Source organism: Neovison vison, chromosome 4, assembly GCF_020171115.1.
Source record: "Neovison vison isolate M4711 chromosome 4, ASM_NN_V1, whole genome shotgun sequence".
Classification (NCBI taxonomy): domain Eukaryota; kingdom Metazoa; phylum Chordata; class Mammalia; order Carnivora; family Mustelidae; genus Neogale; species Neogale vison.
In genome coordinates, this window is record NC_058094.1 from 86390680 (window position 1) to 86396573 (window position 5894).

Here is a 5894-nt window from a genome sequence, read left to right on the forward strand (position 1 = left end):
TTATAAATGGTTTCATAGGGAAAGTGCCCAGATGACATGGGAACCGGGGCAGGCAGAAAGACCATCCCTTTGGCTCCAGCCTGCAGAAAGCTCAACCATGAAATCTTTCATTTTCACATAAAAGTATTTTGATATCGAAAATACAATCATGAAAAGCTTTTATTCAAACCATTTCATTTTACTTTCTCATGAGAGCTTACCTAAAAGATTACAGGGTAGTGAAATGGTAAAAAGTACCCCTCTGAATGTCAGGAAAAATGGCTCTGTTCTTGTGCTGCCATTAAATGCTGCCATTAATGCTCTGTGTTGTTAGACAAATCATCTAAATTTGGGGGGCTTTGGTGCATTTATCTTTCAAATAAAGACTGTACTAACTGGTGATAATAATGTATGCACTCACTATAGCCACCTGCTACATTTCAGTCTTCATTCAACATATGATCTCATTCCCCACCCCAAACAACCCCTTTCCCAAACAACTAAAGTGAGACTCAGAGGCTAAATATTTGTACCATCTGGTTCTGGTAAAGCAGTGCTTGGAAAAGTGGCACACGCTGTTGTACCTCACTCCTCTTCTCTGTACATCACTAAAATTCCATTTCAAAAAACTGCTACTTTACCAATCTTCCCAAAGTTATGAAGAGGCTGACAGTTCAGGAGTCAACACTTGATGGTCAAATTGTGCCAGGCCTCCCAGGTCAGTCTGATTCAGTTAATTCTGCTCCTTCCTCTCTGCAATTCTGTCTAAAAGGAACTCACAGCTCTGAAATTCTATGGTTCTTATATAATCCCTGAATAATTCTTATTCAGTCCTTTGCTCCAACCCTTCATACTTTATCTCAAAACCCAGGATGGAGACACAGAACGGTATGAGATGGCAATCTCCAATTTCCTAGAAACTGCACACCTCAAAAATAGCCTGAGCCAAGTGTGTATCCCAATTTTCCCAGGTGCAACTCAGCCAGTAGAAATGGCTGAGCCTGGGAAAGAGCAAGAGGAAGTGAAGATCCAACCTCCACAACAAACCCTAAACTCTGGGTTTAAGGCAATACTGCCATGCAAGGCAGGAGACTTTGAGGTGGGCAAGGACAAGTGTTTGAACAAGCCTCTCCAACCCTCGAAAACCGTGGTTTTGTTCTCACACTGACCTTGATGCAAGGAAACAGAAGCCACAGCCAAGGAAATGGAACATCTTGGCAGCCCCCATCATTGGTTTCTCAGAATTGCTGTGTCTTCTTCCAAATGAACCTCAGGAGAACCACAATTTTAAAACTTACTTCATCTGGGAGAGTCAAAATTATTTTGGCAGTTCTCTGGAAGGGAAAAAAAGACAACTAATCCCTTCCCTACTCCCTTCCCATGACAAAAAGAAAAGTTAAAACATAAGACATATTGGAGCCAATTACAGAAATACATTTGAAGATCTGCAGTGTTGCACAATGTGCAAATTTGGAGAAGTAATTTTGAGGCTAAATAAATGTCTGGAGCCTTTATTTAAAATGCCCCTTTGTCTTTGCCCAGCCAATCTGGCACCTCAGGATCACAGAAGAGGTCTTTGTTTCCTTCATGACATCAGAATGGGTGCAAAGAGCAACCATTAGGGAATATTAGGTGAGCGGAGAGGTTATTTCTATTCTATTTTAGGGGCCTAAGAATGCACCTTTGCTCCCTGCAGGGTTAGAGAGGCATTAAGCATTAAGCAGGCTGTACCCTATAGGTTGCCTTAGTTAAATATATATATTCAGCATGATTAATATACAGGTTAATCCTTTGACAAGCCTCCCCATAACTTATGTGCAGCAAAATCTCAAGCTTGCATAATATTATCATGCATTTGCATCTATAATGCCACACCATTTCATGTTACTACACATTAAGAAAGGTATATCAAAACTGAAAGTATCCCAAGGAAGTCAATTAAAGTATTGAGAGGGACTTTCATATGAGAATAACTAGGAAAAATGATGACAAAGCACAAACAATTAAAATATATAATATTACAAAGGCTATTAGGAGCCAAATGTGAACATGTTCACCAAGTTTCAGAATGCTGAGGAAGAGGGATGAACTGTGAACACCAAAGAGGTCATTTAGCATAAGTAAAAGAAGTAGATAACAAATACAGGACACACAAAGTTCGGAACCTTCAGGCTGTGTTCAGACTTCTGGTCCTGCTCATTTATCCACTCAACTGTCCATCCTTGTATTGAGTCAGCAAATATTTAGAGAGGGAGCACAGTTCCTGCCCTCAAGGAGTTCAGGATCTCAGGAGAAACAGAGTTCAAGTCAATTGTACAAATATTTGGGACACCTACTAACTGCTGGGAGCTCTACCAGGAAATGCCCACAGGAGAGGTACATGGAATCACATAGAATCACATAGAAATGATCAACAGAGCCAGAAGAGGTATGCCAGTAGGTTCCAGAAGGGCTCCTGTGGGAGGCCATGTCTGAATAGAATTTCAAAGGATGATTAGAAAATAGTCAGTGAGAAGGCAGGGAGTTGGAAACTTCAATGGATGGAGCACTTCTGCTGACTTTTGCCCTACAACTAAACCCAGAGACAGAATCACCCAGACTTCTCAACTACTCCCATGAGCAAACCCTGAGTAGTGACTTTTCTTTTAGACCTTTGCTTTCAGCTCTTCCCGCAGGTGCACAAAGCACTATTTAAAATGAATCTTTTATTCCAAATCATGGATAGTGGGGCTGCTCCTTTGATAAAACTCTGACTGATAGCAATTGTATATAATCTCTTGCTTTCCCCTTCTACCCAATGCACCCCAATAAGAATTTTGTTTTCCTCTTTCCATAGAAAAGCTTTGAAAGTCACCAGCAGCCTCAAATTTTCAACCTCTGATCTATTGTTTGTTTGCATAGAACCTGTTGTGAATCATTGAACACTACATCAAAAACTAATGAGGTATTATATATCGGCTAACTGAACATAATTTTAAAAATGATGATTATAACGTAGATGGCCTTCTTGTTCAGCTGCCTCTTCCAGAACATACTGATGAAAGAAACATCTGCAGTAGTGTTTTCTCCAAAGATGCTGATGGTTTTATGTAATTAATGTGGAGCAAATGTGTTACCAGTGGTCCCATGGAGTGTCTGGGAAATAATTAAGTGAATGGACATCCCAACCCTAGGGAAGAATGTGGTTGTGGTTGGAAGGTCAAAAAATGTTGGAATGCCCATTGCAGTGCCAATACAGATAGATGGGGCTTGTGAATACCCTGGAGGTGATGCCACTATTACAATATTCATTAGTACACTCCCAAAGAGCAAATGAAGAGACATACAGTTCTTGCAGACATTTTGGTCTCTGATGCAGGCATTCCCAATCATAGCAGATATGATCAATGAGGGCATTGCACTGATCAATATGAAAATAAAAAGAGTTCAAGATCCCATCATGCCTAAAGCCACCTTGGTTGCATTTTGAAGAAATCAGAAAAAAAGCTGCTTACAGCATTCCAGTCCACAGGGATATTGGTCCCATGACAATGACGATGTTAACAAAGAATACCATTATTTCAGCAAAAATGTGCTGAGGCTTAAAGAGTAGGAAGTATTGAAGCCCAAGGAGTGTGGAGTACTAACTAATTAACTAATTAACTCCTGTGTCTTCTGTCATGAACAACACTCCAAGCCAGTTCAAGAGGCAAAGCAGACCAATAAAAAAGCAGTATTTATTTTATTTTTTTTTTTTTACTGAAATGGTATAAGATGATGCTTTGTTTTATTGAAAGCTTAAGTGGCTAGGTATTTGCGCACATAACGTTGCAGTACCTCACCATGGAGCATGCCAGTATCAAGCTGGGTCATGTGATCCAGCCAAGAGAAGCCATTAACTTACTGATTAACCTAGAGGACATTGTTCCATTGAGAACAAATGTTCAACTTTGTCCAGTCACTTCAGTTAAAATTTGCCTTTTCTCCAACACAAGTTGTTTCCTGTCTTCTAATTTTGGCCATTCTAACTGGTGTAAGGTGGTATCTCAGTGTGGTTTTAATTTGAATCTCCCTGATGGCTAGTGATGGTGAACATTTTTTTCATGTATGTCTTCATTGGAGAAGTGTCTGTTCATGTCTTCTGCCCATTTTTTGACATGATTATCTGTTTTGTGTGTTGGAGAGGTTGTGGAGAAAGGGGAACCCCTCACACTGTTGGTGTGAATGCAAGTTGGTGCAGCCAATTTGGAGAACAGTGTGGAGATTCCTTAAGAAATTAAAAATAGAGCTTCCCTATGACCCTGCAATTGCACTACTGGGTATTTACCACAAAGATACAGATGTAGTGAAAAGAAGGGCCATCTGTACCCCAATGTTCATAGCAGCAATGGCCACGGTTGCCAAACTATGGAAAGGACCAAGATGCCCTTCAATGGATGAATTGATAAGGAAGATGTGGTCCATATATACTATGGAGTATTATGCCTCCATCAGAAAGGATGAATATCCAACTTTTGTATCAACATGGACGGGACTGGAAGAGATGATGCTGAGTGAAGTAAGTCAAGCAGAGAGAGTCAGTTATCATATGGTTTTGCTTATTTGTGGAGCATAAGAACTAACATGGAGGACATGGGGAGATGGAGAGGAGAAAGGAGTTGTGGGAAATTGAAGGAGGAGATGCACCATGAGAGACTATGGACTCTGAAAAACAATCTGAGGATTTTGAAGGGGTGGGGGGTGGGAAGTTGGGGGGTTCCTGGTGGTGGGTACTATGGAGGGCAAGTATTGCATGGAGCACTGGGTGTGGTGCATAAACAATGAATTCTGTTATACTGAAAAGAAATTAGATTAAGTAAAAAAAAAAAATTGAATTTTGCCTTTTCTAGAGTTGCATTTCCCAAGTACTATTCCAGTAAAAGTTGGTACTCACTTTAGGTTCCAAACCTTTTGGATTCAACTTATCAAACCAAGGGAAACAAGTTGCTAGAGAAAATTAGGGGAAAAGGAAAAGGGAAGAAATGGTAATTGAATAGAAAAAAAATTACTGTAATTTACATGCATATTGTATATGAAAACTACCTGTTAATGGTCATCATTTTGTGTTTTAGTTAGTCAATAGGGAAATATTTAGGAAAGTTCCATTTGTTGTTAGTCCTTGTTCCTTGTATTTTACATTCATGAAGTTTCCCCATTTTTTCCTAGGATTGAATGGTTTATTTTATTTTATAGATTGTTTGTGTGTATTGTCATATATGGCTTCTCCTCTATCCTTAAACTTCATTGTTACATCTTTGCACTGTTGGGTGTGTCTGTATGGTTTTCTCGGTATACATTAAGACCTGTTTTTGAAAAACAAAATTTGAGCTTGGTAATCATTAGGATAACTTGTATACCTATGCAACTTGCTTTTCCACCAAAGACTTGTCAGCAGTTTCCTGCTTTTCTTTAACATACCTGCTGACTTTCTCCAATGGGTTTTTGAAAACTTTAATATTAAATTTAATCAGACTTCCATTAAAAGGGTTTTTTGCATTTGTTTCATATTTTTTAAAATTTATTTATTATTTATTTTCAGCATAACAGTATTCATTATTTTTGCACCACATCCAGTGCTCCTGTTTCATATTTTTAAAATAAAAGACTTCTGGACACCTGGGTGGCTCAGTGGGTTAAAGCCTCTGCCTTCGGCTCAGGTCGTGATCCCAGGGTTCTGGGATCAAGCCCTGCATTGGGATCTCTGCTCCGCAGGGAGCCTGCTTCCTCCACTTTCTCTCTGCCTGCCTCTCTGCCTACTTGTGATCTCTGTCTGTCAAATAAATAAATAAAATCTTTGAAATAAAAAATAAAATGAAACACTTCTAACTGGTGTGGGGGAGAAAAAAAGGAGCACAATACAACAGTATACAACATATTCAAGAGAAACAAGAGGGAGA

At 39.4% G+C, this 5894-nt stretch overlaps 1 pseudogene; it reads left to right on the plus strand.

The window, feature by feature from the left end:
- Window positions 1-636: 636 nt before the first annotated feature.
- Window positions 637-3613, plus strand: LOC122905366 (annotated as a pseudogene).
- The last annotated feature ends 2281 nt before the right edge of the window (window positions 3614-5894 follow it).